Below are 17,385 nucleotides of genomic sequence, written 5' to 3'. Positions count from 1 at the left end.
CTAACAATATCTAAGTTTTGTAGTTCTTAAATGGTATATTTCTGTTTAGGCTTACATGGTTTTAAGCACATCAGCTGCACTAATAAAGCCCCATCTTTATCCTTATTTTGTGTTGATCATTATGATAGTTAACTATTGTGTCATCTTGAATAAGAAATGCCCATCTGATTTGATTAGCATAGTTCTTGATGTTGCTGAATGGATATGCCAAAGACAGACTCATCCTGTGTTTGAGTGGCATCAGCCAATAGAATAAAAAGATGACTGAGAAGGAAGTTCCAAATTGCTTTTGCAAAGGAGCTCCAATCCTCAACTTTGTCTGTCTGAAGGCTTCCAGTGCAGACACCTCATCCCTCCAGTACAAATTCTTTAGATTTCCAGCTCAGACTCTTCAGCCTTCCAGCATAGACCTTTCAGCATGAAACAGTGCTCAGTAGTGAGTTTCAGGTCTTCCATCTTGACTGGATCAGATGATTCTACTCTCCAAAAGCACTATCCAAGGGCATAGAGAGCACTTTTGCCTTCTTCCACATTTGATTCTTCAGGCAGCCATTGTAAACCTACATTGTAAATCATATATATGTATAAATGTATATATATATATATATATATATCAGAGTAACATATTTTTAAAAGATAAATATATATACATAATATATATATACACATATATGTCATTTTACCACTTTTTTAGTACATCTACTATGATTTAATGTTTTTAAAAATCAGTGGCTTTGATAATCCAAAATATCAGATAACTGAAAAGATGTTTTAATAAACCTCATTATTATATTCCTTCCTTCCAAAAATTTACACTCTTAATTTATAAGATACAAACAAGTCGACCTTGCTCAAGATTACAATATTGAAATTAATAGATGAAATTTTAACATGGTATAAAATTTAGCCAAATAAAAGTAAAACTTTAGACAATTAAATGGTTGGATTCAACATGACTGAATAAAGGAGAAGCCACATTACTCAGAGAAAATGAACTAAAATCACAAGTAATTAGGAGAAAGGTAGGGCATACATCCTGATGCCAAAATCATTCTGAAATACGAGACTTGTAGATCAAACAAAACATAGGCATAGAGCTTTGTAAAATGGTTATCCAGTCTACAGGGCAGCGCACTGGTCTGCTGCCTGCATGCAGAGTACGAACTGCCATTCCAAGGAAGTTCTCAAAATGTGGCGAGATTGCGAATGTGTGACAATCTCAACCCACACAGGATATTTCTGGAATATAAGGCTCCTTGTCTCTATTGCTCTCTTGTAAACAGATAACACTGCAGCCTGGAATCAAATTTTTCTGGCACACATTGAGGTGGGTAACCAGGAAGCTGCTCCCTCTCCCACTGGACATCAGTATTGGGGGGGGTCACATACCATACCAGCTAACTGGAACCTCTAGGAATAAGGTCAGGGACTGAAGCAGTATAGCAGGTAGTGAGAAGATCATGATCCCTCCTACCCTGCAATGTGTTGGATTTAAGCAGCCTTGGGCAGAGGAAGGACATTGAGTGGGAAGTCAGCACTCCCTCGCACTTTGAAGCTGGACATAGGAGCCTTGGGCTGACTCCATGGCTGCAGTGGCAGTGGTAGTGGCAGTGTGTCACTGACAGCACTCCACCTGACCTGTGAAAAGTGAAGTGACAGGACAGAGACATGTCAGTGGACACGGTACAAGGGGCTATTTGTAGACAGGAATGAGAGCAACTTTGGGCTTCCTCTTTCTGAGAATACCACAGCAAGTGGAAGAGAAATACAGAGACAAACCAGATAAAGAGATATAGGCAAGCTTCCAAGGAACATAAGAAAATTTCCTGACTGTAGACTCGCTCCAGCCTCTACATCTGGAAGCCAAAATCAGCCCCACACCTGGCACTAATCCTATTGCAGACTTGGAGAGGTTACCCAACACAGTTTTAGGCTCTGACTTGCACACTATGTTGAGACTGTGGACTCCACATAAATGTTATTGTTTTGTTGGTGTTGTTTATTTTGTTTTCCTTTTTCTGTCTAGGTTTTTATTATTTAAATTTTTACTTTTATTGTTCATTTGTTTTGTTCAACTTGTTTATTTTCTCAAAAGTCTTTTTGGATTTTTGATATTTTATGTGAATGAATATAGTCTGTATTCTTCCTTGTTTGCTTCCATATTTATTTGCTTTATCCTTCATTCTTTCTCCACTGGCATCTTCTCCAGGTTCACAAATCTTGGATGGTCATCTTTTACCCTTCAACCTTGCTACTATTATCTTCTCTTCATTTATCGAACTGTTTGTCCACTGTTCTTCTTAAATCACACTCCCCAGATAGAAATCATTCTACTAAGGGAAAATTCACTGTGTACAAGTTTCTTGTTTATGTCAGATTTTGTTATATAACTGTTGATGTTTCTCCTATGGTTAAAGGTGCTAAATTAATAGTTATTACAGTTTGTCAGTTTTTAGTCTGTAATTCATGCTATTATTATTGTTAATTGTACTGCATTAACCAGGATGTTATACCTGTTGTAATCAGTTGTATTCCCTGGTACAACAACACTTTAATTGTCTTGGGTGATAACCATCACCAGAATCCAGTACCAAAGAACTACAAGCTGACCCAAATAGATAGCAACTTCTTATCCCTAATAAATTGGGAAGGTAGAATCTTGGGACAGTCATAAAGACCAAGAGCCAGCTACACCTGGAAGACATCTATTCTGAATGGACACTTCCTAGGTAAGACTCAAAACTAGTGATACAGCTATCTAACATAAGAAACTTAGAAGCATCAGTACAAAAAGATTAAAATAGAATATAAAACATGACAAGATACAGAAGAAAATGCAACCCCAGACCTCCAGCCCAAACAGGACAAGTTACAGGGACAAGATAGAGGAAATCAGAAGCCACCTACCTGAATTTTCTGAAATGATAGCATCACAAATTTTAAAAAATGCATGAAACTAGAGAAAATCAGATCAAAAATAATTTACCAGCTGAAGAAGAGATTACAATAAAAATGAAGTAATTGTTCAGTGAATATAAAAGAGACACCAATAAAAAATAGAATATCTTAAGAAAATGATGAAAACCATAATGCCCAACATAGGAAAGAAATAGAATCCATGAAACAAATTCAAACAGATATTCAGAAGATTAAAAATTCCACTGAAATATATGAAACTGTTTGAACCAAGGTCAAAGCTGAATATCAGATCTAGAAGACAGGATAGTGGTTAGTGACCATGAATAGGGATACTTCTGAAAAATAGCAAGCTATCATGAAAAGTCAATCCAACAGCTCCAAGATGATGTTAACAGGAACAGTGTAAGATTGATTGGAGTCAATGAAAAATCAGGAGTTACTAAAAAGGACTTAAAATTCAAAGAAGTAACAGGAAAGTAATTTCGAAGCATTTAAAAAGAATTGGACATACAGGTAAGTGAAGCATATAAAACTCCAATTAACCATGACCAAAATAAATCTACCCCAAAACACAATAATCAACATCCTACGAATTCAACTCAAGAACTGAATATCAAAAGCTATTAGAGAAAAGAAACAAATTACCTATAAGAGAAAGCTCATCAGAATAACAGCAGACTTCTCAACACAAACAATTATGTTAAGGAGAGTTTGGAGTGAAGTATTTCCAGTCCTGAAAAAAAAAAAACTCAAACCCATATTAATGTACCCTATAAACTATCTTTTAGAATCAATAGAGAAATAATGTAGTTCCATGACAAAAAACGTAGAAGAAAGTCATGACCACCAAATCAGCTCTATAAAATGTTCTGAAAGATATTTTAGAAAGAGATGACAAAGACTACAATTCAAGTAACACCAATAGAAAGAAGGAACCAGGAAAGGCAATTAAACCGAGGAGAAAGACAGGAAACTAACAGCAGAAAAACAATATGACAAGGATAAGGCAATATATATCAATAGTAATGCTCAATATATTGGTCTCAATTCACTAATCAAAAGAAAGACAAGAAGACCTTATCAAGAAACAAGATCGAACAATTTGATACATACAGGAAACACATTTACCTCAAAAAGAGATTCATAGATTGAAAGTCAAAGGATGGAAAACAATACTTCACATGACAGGAATTCAGAAAAAATAGTAAGGGGAGCTATTCTTTTTTCAGGTAAAGTGAACATCAAGCCAAGAAGGATCAAAAGAAACAAAGAAAATTACCATATACTTATTCATAGAAAATTCCAAGAAGAAGAGGCAAAAATCATAACTATATATGCACCAATTATCAACATGCCTAACTTTATGAAACAAATATTAGTGGATGTGAGAAACAAAATAAACATTAACACAATTCTAATGAGGGGCCTCAATACCCTGCTGTCACAAATACACAGATCAGCCAGTGATTTAGCTCAGTGGTTCCACCACCTGCCTCACAAGTGCAAGGTCCTGAGTTCAATCCCCACTACCCCCCCTAAAAAAAAAACCCAAAACCCAAACAACATCAACAGCAAAGCACATAGATCAACTAGACAGAAAGCAACATATCAGAACTGAAGCAATCTGTGAACAAATGGACCTAGTAGATGTCTACAGAGTGTTCCACCCCACAACATCAAAATAGACATTCTTCTCAGCTGTGCATGACATTTTCTCCAAAGTCAACCACACACAAGCTCAAAAATATGATTAATTAATTTAAAAGGAATTGAAATTATTGCATGCATAGTATCATACCATTGTGCAATGAAATTGGAAATCAATGGCAAAAGAAATCACAGAAACTTTCTAAACAAATGGAAATTAAAAAATATACTCCTGAACAACCAACAGGCCACAGATGAAATTAGAGAAGTTAGACATTTTCTACAATTAAATGATAATACCAATGGAACATATCAGAACTTATAGGATGCAAAAAAAGCATGCCTATAAGGGAAATTTTTACTAGTAAAAGCACATATCAGGAAAACAATGGATATAAATAAACAACCTAATGTTGTACCTCAAGCCTGTAGAAAAAGAACAAGTCAAGCCCAAACTTGTATGAAGGAGGAAATTAAAAATGTCTCAGTAAAAAGTAATGCAACTGAGTCTAAGAAAACAATATTAAGAATCAATGAATCAGAGTTGCTTCTTGAAAGATTAAATATAATTGATAAACCCCTAACAAACCATATCAAAAGAAGAAAAGAAAAGATTAAATTCCATGCAATTAGGAATTAAAGTGTTGAAATCAGGGGCCGGGCATTTAGCTCAGTGGTTCCGCCCCCTTCCTAGCAAGTGCAAAGTCCTGAGCTCAATCCCCGGTACCAAATAAATAAATAAATAAATAAATGTTGAAATCACAATGGACCCCACAGAAATCCAGATGAAAAATACAGAAGGAATGGACAGGTTCCTAAATGCATATAAATTACTAAAGCTGAATCAAGAAGATATAAAAATTCTAAATAACCCCAAAACAATATATGAAATTGAAGAGGTAATTAAAAACCTCTCAAAAGCGAAAAGCCTAGATATTTATGGTTTCACTGCTGAATTCAAGAAATTTAGAGATCCAATGATACTACTCCTCAAACTTGTTAATGAATTTCAAAGTGAAGCAATAATCCCAAAATCATTCCTAGAAGCAAGAATTGCCCTGATTAAAAACAAAACAAAGCAAGACAAATTAAAAAAAAAAAGAGAAGGATCCAACCAAGAAAGAGAACTACAAGCCAATCTCGCTGATTAATATAGATGCAAAAAATCTCAATAAAATAATCACAAACAGAATGCAGCAAATCATCAAGAAGGTTATACAACATGACCAAGTAGTATCATTCCCAGGGATGCAAGGATGGTTCAATACATGTGAATCAATAAATGTAATACATTATATTAATGGAGGCAAGGACAAAAATCATATGAACATCTCAATAGTTTCAGAAAAGGCATTTGACAAAGTCCAACACCCATTAAAGATAAAATAACCCTAGAAAAAAAGACATAGATAGTCTTTATCTCAATCTGATAAAAGCCATCTATGACAAACCAACAACCATCATACTAAATTGTCAAAACCTGAAAGCTTTCACTCTAAATCAGGAATAAACAAAGGATGTCCACTACCACCAATCCTGTTCAATATAGTTCTGCAAATATTATCCAGAGCAATTAGAAAAGAGAAAGAAATGAAAGGAATCAGATAGGAAATGAAGAGTTAAATTGTCATTATTTGCAGATGACATGATACTGTATACAGAAGACCCCTAAAACTCCACCAAAAAATTCCTTGTTTAAATAAACTAATTCAGTTGTGTACCTGGATCCAAACTTAACACTAAAAATGAATAATATTCTTATACACAAATAAAAAATTTACTGAGATAAAAATTAGGTAACACATGCCTTTCACAATAGCATTGAAAAAAATGAAATATGTAGGAATCAATGTAACAAAGGAAATAAAATACCTTTATACTGAAAGCTACAATACCCTGAAATGGGAGATAGAAGAGGATATCAGAAAATGCAAAGATATTTCTTGCTCATGGGGAGGAAGAACCAACATACTGCCAAAAATTGTTATTCAGATAAAATACATTCCTAATCAAAATACAAATAGCATACCTCACAAGCTACAGAAAATATTACTAAAACTCTTTTGGAAGCAGAAGAGACCAAGAATAGCAAAAACAATTCCGGGCAACAAAGGCAAGGCAGCAGGCTTCAAAACCCCTTATGTGAAATTACATCACAATCCCTGACTTGAAATAATACTACAGAGCTACTGATAACATCAGCATGGTAATTGCAAAAAACAGACCTGAAGATCAGTGGAACAGAAAAGAATGCAGAAAATAATTTAAATGCATTGACCCACCTTATCTTCAACAAAAGGGCCAAACACATTTACTGGAAGAAAGCCTATTTCACATATGGTGCTAAAAATCTGGCTTTCCATATGCTGAAGCCCAAAACTGGAACCATGACTCTCCCTGTGTACCAAAATGAAGACAAAATGGATCAAAGATCCAAATATTAAAGCAGAAACATTAAGTCTGAAAGAGAGAATAGGTGGAACTCTTGAAGATATAGGGGTAGGCAAAGACTTTGTGAAGAACACTCTTATCACATGGGAAATATTACAAAGTACTAACAACTAGAATCTCATCTTATTAAAAAAGTTTTGCAAAGTCAAAGAAATCACCAAAAAATAAAAAGACAACCAACAGAGTGAGAGAAAAATTTTGACTGATATCTAGATATAAAGAACAAAACCTAACCCCTCAAATTTAAAGACTCAATCCAAAAATGGGCATTGAAAATGAACATACATTCCTGAGATGAATTTAAATGGCAGATAAATACCTGAAAAAATGTTGAACATCACTGTTTGTTCAAGAAATGTAAATTAAAACAACACTGAGATTCCACCTCACTTGAGAAACAAAGAATGGCTATTATCAAGAAATCAACCAATGCTGGTGGGCCTCTGGGGAAAGATGAACACTTCTCCATTTTTGGTTAGAGTGTAAACTGGTGCAACTACTTTGGATATCAGTATAGAGATCTCTCAAAAAACTAGAAATTGAGCTTCCATTTGACCCAGGTACCTCCCTCCTTGGTATCTTCCCAAAAGAATTAAAAACATCATACCACAGTGATATATGCACACCCATGTTTATACAAACACAGTTTATAGAGCTAAATCTTGTAAACAACCCAAATGCTCATCAACTGATAAATAGATAAGTAATATGTGTTTCTTTTTAATACAATGGAGTACTACTAGCCATAAAGAAGGACAAACTGGACACATATCTAGGCAAATTGATGTACCTTGATACCATACTCTTGGGTGAAATAAACCAGAAACACATATGTAAATATCACATTGTTTCTCTCGAGTGAGAACCTGAAAGTGTAAGTAAGGACCAAAATGTATAATAGCTATTGTGAAATAGAAAGAAAAATTTTAAATGGTAAGGGACACTAAGAAGGGGAGTACATGGAAAATAAGAAAAGGAAAATAGAATGTTAGGGAAGATAAAATAGAAACAAAGCTCTTGTAAATAAGAAGGGTAAGTGGAGTAGAAAGGAGGGAAGGAAAATGGGAAAAAATATGAGTCAAGACATATAGAGCATTGGTACAATTTCTATATGATGAATGTGATCATTATGTATATCTAAAGTGTACTAATAAACTTAATTAATGTTTAAAAAAATTAAATGACTCATACTTATAATAGATTGTAAAGGAATATGTTTCTGCTCACTGAAAGGATTCAAGAAAAGATTAACTGGGGCTGGAGATATAACTAATAACAGAATGTGCTTAGCATGCTTAAGGTACTTGAATCAATTTATCAACACCACAAACAGAAAAAATGAATAACTACTTTTTTAGAAGGTACTACGTAGGTGCTATCTGTATACTATATAAAGTAAAAATCAAGGACTCTAGGTTTCTAAGTTTGTTTGAAATGAATATTCTGTGAATCTCGTTCCTTAGGTTATATTAAAAATAACTCATTTTTCCTAAAACATCAACTAACTGACAATAATTGAAAGGAATCCATCTATGTAACAACTGACCATCCACAAATCATGCAATGATCACCTTGAGACTACATTGGTATTCTGTCTTTGGAATATATACTGAAAGTTTTCATATCAGGAAGACTTCTTGGAAATAGACACTTGGACATTTAGATAACCATATGTTATTGGATAATGTCAAAGAAAAATATATTCTGCTCAAAACTATATTTCACAACAATATAACAATATATTGAAATTTTCCTTATATTTTATTGTATTATATGATAAACTGTGACTTACAAATTTAACAACATGTATGATTCACAATGACATCAATATATATTTACAAACTAATAAAATACTTGGGTAGTTTCCCAATATTAACTTATTTTAAAGACATCATTCTTTTAACAAATACAAACCAAACTCTTAAAATCAGTTAGATGAGTTACACAGATAGTACAGATTTACGAGGACATAATTTGCTTTTTAATTTTATTGTTAATGATAATAGTAAGTTGATGCACAAGAATTGGATAAAAGAAAAATAAGAAAATTATTCATCTGAACATAATTCAGTAAAGCATATTAATAACCTACTAATAATATGTCTGATAGCTACTTTGTAAAATAAAGAAGGGTTTATATGCAAATGGGTCAATCAGGAAAGCTTGGGGCCACCAAAAATTCTAATTAAGATTACCCAGAAGTAGTTGAGGCAGATATGTGATTTTAATTTACTTAACTGGAAACATGATCCATTGAATTTTATCTCCTTTGAAGAGGGAAGGGTAGGGGAAAGGTAATACAGGAAAATAAAAACATATGAGAAAATGAAAAAATGGAAATAAAGTGATTGTAAATGGGGAGGGGAAGAGGAGGTGAAGGGAGGGCAGGAACAAGGGGAAAAAATGAGAACAAGACCTGTCATGTAAAGGTACAAGATCCCAATGACAAATGTAACTCTACTGTATACCTAAAATGTACCAATAAACTCAATGAGGAAAAAAAATAAAAAAAGAATTTTATGTCATTTGAAACATAATAAACAGTGTAGCGCAATATTTATGGAGAGATTGAGTGAAGAGAAGAGTCAGTGTAGAGAGGCCAACAGAGCCAGGTATGGAAAGTGGCCAACCAAATAGTATTTAGAGCAAAAAGTTCTCTATGGCTTCACACCAAGTGTAGAGTCTATGATCTTTCAAAGAGTTTTCAATCTGATCATTAGGTTTGGCTTCAGGGAGAGGTTATGTGTATGTAGAGAAACATGCATTCTAGGCTTCTAGATGGTTTTATTTCTTCTGGAGTAAATACATTCTTTCTTCTATTTATCATTTTTTTCAACAAAGGCAAATTTATAAAATTTATCTTTTTTTAGTAGTGCCCATTTGTGTTATATAATAGCTAAGTTAATTTGGGAGAATTGGTGCATATGTATTTCTTTTTCCTAGTATCTTTTGTTTTACTCTTTGTTTATATTTTGGGTTTCTCATATGAGTGAAACTATGTGACATTTAAGCTTTTGTGTCATATTCACTTTACTTTAAAATTATAGTCAGGGTGGTGGGGAGAAAGTAACCCTTCTCCATTGTTTGTGGGAGTGCAGACTGATGCAAACACTATGGCAATCAATATGGAGATACCTCAAAGAACTAGCTTTACAGGTTCCATTTGACCCAGCCAAACCTCTGCTGGGTATCTTTCCAAAAGAATTAAAAGAATCATATCTCAGTGATATATGTGCACCTATGTTTATAGTGGCACAGTTTGTAACAGCTAAAACTTGGAAACAGCCCATTTGCCCAACAGTTGGAGACTGGATAAAGAAAATGTGCTTTTTGTATAAAATGGAGTACTACTCAGCCATAAAGAATGAGTTGAGAAATTAGATTCATTCATAGGAAAATAGATACATATTGAGGATGTACTCCTAAGTGAAATAAATAAGTCACACATGTATAAATACTGAATAGTTTCACTGCCGTGAAAAACTATAATGGTACATAAGATTCTAATGATAAAATTGACAATGTGAAATAGGAAGAAAAGGGATAAAGGTGTAGGATAAATGGGAAGGTTAGGGGAAAGGTACTAAGGGAAAAGGAATAAAATGAGAAAATGAAAAAATGGAAATGAAGTATTTGTAAATAGGGAAGGGAGGAGGGGGTGAAGGGAGGGCAGGGATAAGGGGAAAAATGAGAACCAAGACCTGTAATATAAATGTACAAGATCCCAATGATGAGTGTAACTCTACTGTATACCTAAAATGTACCAATAAACTCAATGAGAAAAAGCTATTATAGTCAAGGTGCATCCATTTACCTATGAATATCTCAATTATTATTCTTTATGGCAGAGTAGCACTCTATTGTGTAAATACTACATTTTTCTTATTGATTCATCTGCAGATAAGCATACAGGATGCTTTCAATATTTAGCTATTATGAGGTGTGCTGCTATAAATATGAGTATGCATTTAACATTTTAAAATTATGATTGTAATGCTTTTGCAAAGATACCTACAAGGGGACTATCTGGTTCACATGAAATTTCTAATTTTTGATTTCTGAGGAACATCTACATAGATTTTTATAATGGTTGTACTAGTTTACATTTGTACAAATAATGTAGAAGTTTTTCTTTTTTTCCCTGCCACCAAATCAGCATTTGTTATTATTTGATATCTTGATGATGATTTTTTCTACAGTAAGATTGTATTTTAGCATTATTGAAACTTGCATTTTTGAAATGACCAGAAATTTTCATATATTTATCACCATTTTTACTTCTTCTCAAAGTGCCTATTCATATTGATTGCTCATTATTTAATTGGATCTTTTTTGGGGGGGAGGTCTAAATTTTGAATTTTTTGTGTGTTCTAGATGTCAGTCTTCTCTGAGAATTAGCAGGCATATCTTTTCCAAATCTGTAGGTTGTTTCTTCATTCTATGAAGTTTTACTGTGCAGAAACTTTTTAATTTGATATGATCCTATTTGTTGATTCTTGTTATTTCTTGCTCCATTGAGATTCTGTTCAGACAGTCTTTGCCTACACCTGTTTTCAAGAGTTTTGATTATTTTATCTTCCAGTAGACCACATATTTCTATTTGAACATTTAAATCCTCAATCTATTTTTATTTTACTTTAGTGTATTGTGAGATGTATAGGTCTAGATTCAATCTTCTGCATTTCCATATGTAAGTGCATATATATTTCTTAATCATATTTTTTGTTTCCTTTACATCTGGCCACTTTCACCATTTCCAAAATACCTAATTATGTTGCCTAAAACACTTCCTTTATATTAATCCTTAATTAATTTATAATTAATTAATTTTTGTGATTTTTTTGTATAAGCAAAACAATGTTTTACTTAACTTTCTGAGGCTGGCCTATTTCTCCTATCATTGTTTATCTGTCTCTACTGTCTCTGTTAATTTTAATCTAGGTTGGCACCCTCCCCTGCCTATGCTGCCATCAGCTCCAGCGAGGAAGTGGGGATCTGGGAAAGTTGCTCTGAGATCTGTTCTCGCACTGCCCTGCTTGCGCCCAGTCGATGGTACTGGGTAGCTGTGCCTTCTCCTGCCTGCACCACCATCAGCTCCAGCAAGGAAGGTAGCCTCACAGGCACTCCTGAAACACCCCCAACACCCCCTGCTCTCAGACCTCCTGCTTGTGCCAGACCTTTGATCCACTCTGCAGAGGCATAGGCGAGCTCCCAACTTTGAACATCTTTAAACAAAGGACAGAGGGAAACTGTAGTGATACTTTGTGGAGTTGAACCCTGCAGGAGGTCAGGGATCTCAATTTGGGCCTTGCAGCCCAAAATCACTCTGAATCTCAGGAGTCTGCCATTGGCTGGCTGAGATCAATGGACTTAGTTCTGCACATAGCTACACACATTGTAAATTATGAAAGCAGAGATATAGTCTGAAAGAGGCCTTTCAAATTATTTTTCTTCTTTCTTTTCCTCATTCCACTCTACAAATTCTTTTTTCTGTCCTCTTTCCCAACTCAGTCTCTTGCTCCACCATATTATCCCTCATCTCCCTTTCTGTTCCTGCCCTAACTCAAATTTCTTCTTTTATAATTTTTTCTTTTCTATGTTCTGTTCTTTTGTCATTTTACCTCACTCAAGGGTCAATAGTTTCAAAGGAAAGTGAGCCCCTATTACTGTTAAGTGGTTATATTCTTGTCCTTATTTTTGCATTCTGTCTTTCCCTTTTGAATTCACCAGTTTCCTAAAGATTGCATGGTCATTCTATACTCTCTGGCTACACTTGAAAGCTTCTCCAATTCTTTTTCTCATCTACTCCTCTCATCCTAACTCTGTCTAAGCCCTCCATCCTAAATGGTAAAGATGCTATATTGAAGAGTTTTTCACTACAAACATATTTGGGGCTGCCTTTTCATTTTAATACAATTCACATGGTTTCAAAGTGATAGACTGACTACCACGAATGGTGAATTTGTAAGTTATGCTTGATCCTATTATGTTGCTGATTGTATCAATTGGGTTAAAGGATTGTGATTGATTTAATGAGTTGTCTTCTCTAATATAAAGAAAATGAGAATGTCTATGAGTCATTAGAGACTCAAAAGCTAAAGCACAACTATATCAGAAAGATTTAAGTAATAACCCAGGAATTAAACCAAGGACAGCGCAACAACAAAAATAAAAATGAGAAAACAATTAAGCAAGACACAAAGATAGACTTCCAGTTCACCAATGGCAAACAGTAGGACAAATGAGAATGAAAAGTCTGGTAATGAACCAGCAGGACACCTTGAACTCAAAGCACAGAAGTAACAAAGCAGATCAATCAGGCTGTAGAAAAATTCAAAACAGAAATAATATCCAGATAAACATAGAGATGATGAGCAAAATGAAAGTGATGATTCAAAACTCTAGAACAGAAACTGACAACAAAAAAAGAAATAGATGAGCTCAGGACCATAATAGAAGCTATGAAGATCAGCAAAAGAAAGTAATGGAAACAATGAATGCCCAACATAGGAAAGAAACGGAATCCATAAAACAGATTCAATCAGATATTCAGGAGATTAAAAACTCTATTGAAAGCGTTCGCAGCAGAATAAAAGAATGCAAAGATAGAATCTCAGACATAGAAGATAGGATTGCACTCAGTGACCATGAAAAGTGCAGTCTCTTAAAATCAGTAAGGGATCACGAAAAATCGATCTAACAACTACAAGATAATTCAAAGAAGAATAACAAAAGACTGATAGGAATTGATGAATTAGCAGGAGAAAATATAAACGACTTTAAAAAGCTGTTGACAGAAAACTTCCCGAACAGAGGATAAGAAATTGACATACAGAAAAGTGAGGCATACAGAACTCCAACTACCACAACAAAAAAAAAAAACCTACACTTAGATATATACTAATCAAGATCCCAGAAAGCCAACAGAAAAAGAAAATACTACAAGCAGTAAGAGAAAAGAAACAAATCACATGAAAAGGAAAGCCCATCAGAATCAAAGAAGAGTTTTCAACACAAACTCTCAGGTCAAGGAGAGCATGGAGTGAGGTATTTCAAGTCCTAAAAGAAAAGAACCTCCAACCTAGACTGATGCATCCTGCAAAACTCTCTTTCAAAATGGATGGGGATATAAGATGCTTCCATGACAAAGATCACTTGAGAAACTTCATAATGCCTAACAAGCACTACATGGAATTCTAAACAATATCCTAGACAAAGATAATGAAGGTCACAACACCATGAGGTTCAACAGAGCAAATCAAATAGGAAAGGCAAGATACTAAAAGCAGAAGGGCAAAAAGTAAAAAGAGTCAATAAAACGACAATAACATAACAATAAGAAGTCAGTACATATCCACTATAACCAAAAATGTCAATAGCCTCAACTCACCAATCAAGAGAAATAGACTGGCAGAATGGATTAAGAAGCAAAATCCAATAATATGTTGTATACAAGAAGCACACCTAGCACAAAAAGAAATCCATAAACCGAAAGGGAAAGGATGGAAAACAATTCCCCATGAAAAGGAGCCTAGAAAAAAGCAGGGGTAGCAATCTTATTCACTGAAAAATTAAATTTCAAGCCAAAACTCGTTAGGAGAGACAAAGAAGGTCACTACATCCTTGTAAAGGGAACAATTCAAGAGGAAGAGATGACAAGCATAAACATATATGCACTAAATATTAATGCCCCCCACCATATAAAACATATGGGGATCTAAATACCCCACTATCACACATAGACAGATCATCTACGCAAAAAATCAACAAGAACTGAACCAAGCTCTTCAACATACATACCTAAAACACATCTATAAAGTTCTCCACCCCACAAAGTCAGAATTCACACTCTTTTTGGCTGCACATGGATCACTCTCCCAGATATTCCACATACCAGCTCATAGAACAGGTTTGAATAAATGAAAAGGAATCAAAGTTATCCCTTGTATATTATCAGATCATAGTGCAATCAAACCGGAGGTCAATAGCATAAGAAACCATAGGACCTTCACAAACACATGAAAATTGAACAAAACACTCCTGAACAATCAATGGGTCAGAGAGGAAATTAAAGAAGAAATTAGACATTTTTTAAAAATAAAAGATCATGCCAATACAACATACAGGATTCTATGGGACAAAATTAAAGCAGTCCTATGTGGAAAATTCATAGCATTGAATGCCCACACTAGGAAAACAGTGCAAGCTCAAATAAACAACCTAATGATGAATTTTAGACTCCTAGAAAAACAATAGCAAGGAAAAACCAAAGCTTTAACAAAAGAGGAAATTATAAAGACTAGAGTGGAAATCAATGCAATGGAAAGTAAGAAAATGATACAAAAATAAATGAATCAAAGAGTCGGTTTTTGAAAGAATAAACAAATTTGATAAACCCTTAGCTAACTTTATCAAAAAAAGGAAAGAAGAGGCTCAGATCCATGGAATTGGGAATGAAAAAGATGAAGTCATAACAGATCCAACAGAAATCCAGATAGTCAATACCTACTTTGAGAACTGGTACTCTAATAAAATTTAAAGCACAGAAGAAATGGACAGATTTCTAGATACTTATGAATTCCCAATGTAGAATTACAAAGTTAAAAACATTTTAAATTCCCCAATTACAATCCATGAAATTGAACATATAATTAAAAGTTTATCAGCAAATAAAAGCCCAGGTCCTGATGGATTCACTGCTGAATTTTACAAGACATTTAGAGAAGAACTACTGCCGTTACTCTTTAATTTTTGATAAAATTGAAAGGGAAGCAATACTTCCAAATTCATTCCTGGAAGCAAGTATCACTTTATTTCCCAAACCAGGGAAGGACCGAAGTAAAAAAGAAAACTACAGGTCAATCTCTTTAATGAATATAGATGCAAAAATCCTCAATAAGATACTAGCAAACAGAATACAGAGGAACATCAAAATCATACATCCTGACCAAATCGGATTTATACCAGGGATACAAGGGTGGTTCAACATATATATGTCAATAAATGTAATGCACTATATTAATAGAGTCAAGGATAAAAACCATGTGATCCTCTCAGTACATGCAGAAAAAGCATTTGACAAAATTCAACAACCACTCATGATAAAAACCCTGCAAAAAATTGGAATAGATGTTCTATGTCTCAAATTAATAAAGGCTATCTATGAAAAACCAACAGCCAACATCATATTAAAGGGCCAAAAACAGAAAACCTTCCTGCTAAAATCAGGAAAACAAAAAAAGGGTGCCCACTATCACCACTCCTTAATATAGTTCTGGAAACATTAGCCACAGCAATTAGACAAGAGAAAGAAACTAAAGCAATAAAGATAGGAAAGGAAGAATTTAAACGGTCATTATTTGCTGATGATATGATACTCTACATTGAAGACCCAAAAAATTTCACCAAAAGGCTTCTCGACTTAATTGACACTTTTAGCAGAGTAGCTTGATACAAGGTTGACACTCAAAAATCAATAGCCTTCTTGTACACAAACAACAGACTCACTGAGAAAGAAATTAGGGAAACATTTCCTTTCTTAATAGCACCCAAAAAATGAATTATCTAGGAATCAATCTCACAAAAGAATCCAAAAGACCTCTACAAAGAAGAGTACAGCACTCTGAAAAAAGAGATTGAAGACAATATAAGAAAATAGAAAGATGTCCCCTGCCCCTGGGTAGGAAGAATCAACATAGTGAAAATGGCCATACTACAAAAACTGCTATACAGTTTCAATGCAATGCCAATTGAAATTCCAACACTATATTTCACAGAACTAGAAAAAAGAATCCAAAAATTCATTTCAAACCATAAGAGACCCAGAATAGGAAAAGCCACCCTAGGCAACAGACACCTGGCAGTGGGTATAACAATTCTCAATTTGAAACTATACTGCAAAGCCACTGTGATAAAAACAGCATGGTACTGGCAAAGAAGCAGACCTGAAGATCAGTGGAACAGATTGGAAGACACAGAAACAAACCCAGATGCACTCAGCTACCTCATCATTGACAAAGGAGCTGCCAGTCCCCACTGAAGGAAAAATAGCCTCTTTAATATATGGTGTTGGAAAAACTGGATCTCACCCTGCAAAAGATTAAAAGAAGACCCTTATCTGTCACCATGCATTAAATTAAAATCAAAGTGGATTAAAGATCTAAACATAAAAACAAAAACACTAAACTTGCTGGAAGATAAGTTAGGCAGAACTCTGGAAGACATTGGCATAGTTAAAGACTTTATGAAGAAATCCTCAGTAGCACGGGAACTAGCAGAAAGAATCAACAACTGGGATCTCATCTTATTAAAAAGCTTCTGCATTGCAAAAGAAACCATCAACAGAACTAAGAGACAACCTACAATGTG

This window comes from Fukomys damarensis, unplaced genomic scaffold, assembly GCF_012274545.1.
Source record: "Fukomys damarensis isolate Sample0158 unplaced genomic scaffold, DMR_v1.0_HiC HiC_scaffold_39, whole genome shotgun sequence".
In the NCBI taxonomy this organism is placed as follows: Eukaryota; Metazoa; Chordata; class Mammalia; order Rodentia; family Bathyergidae; genus Fukomys; species Fukomys damarensis.
Note: the sequence above shows the minus strand (reverse complement) of the source record.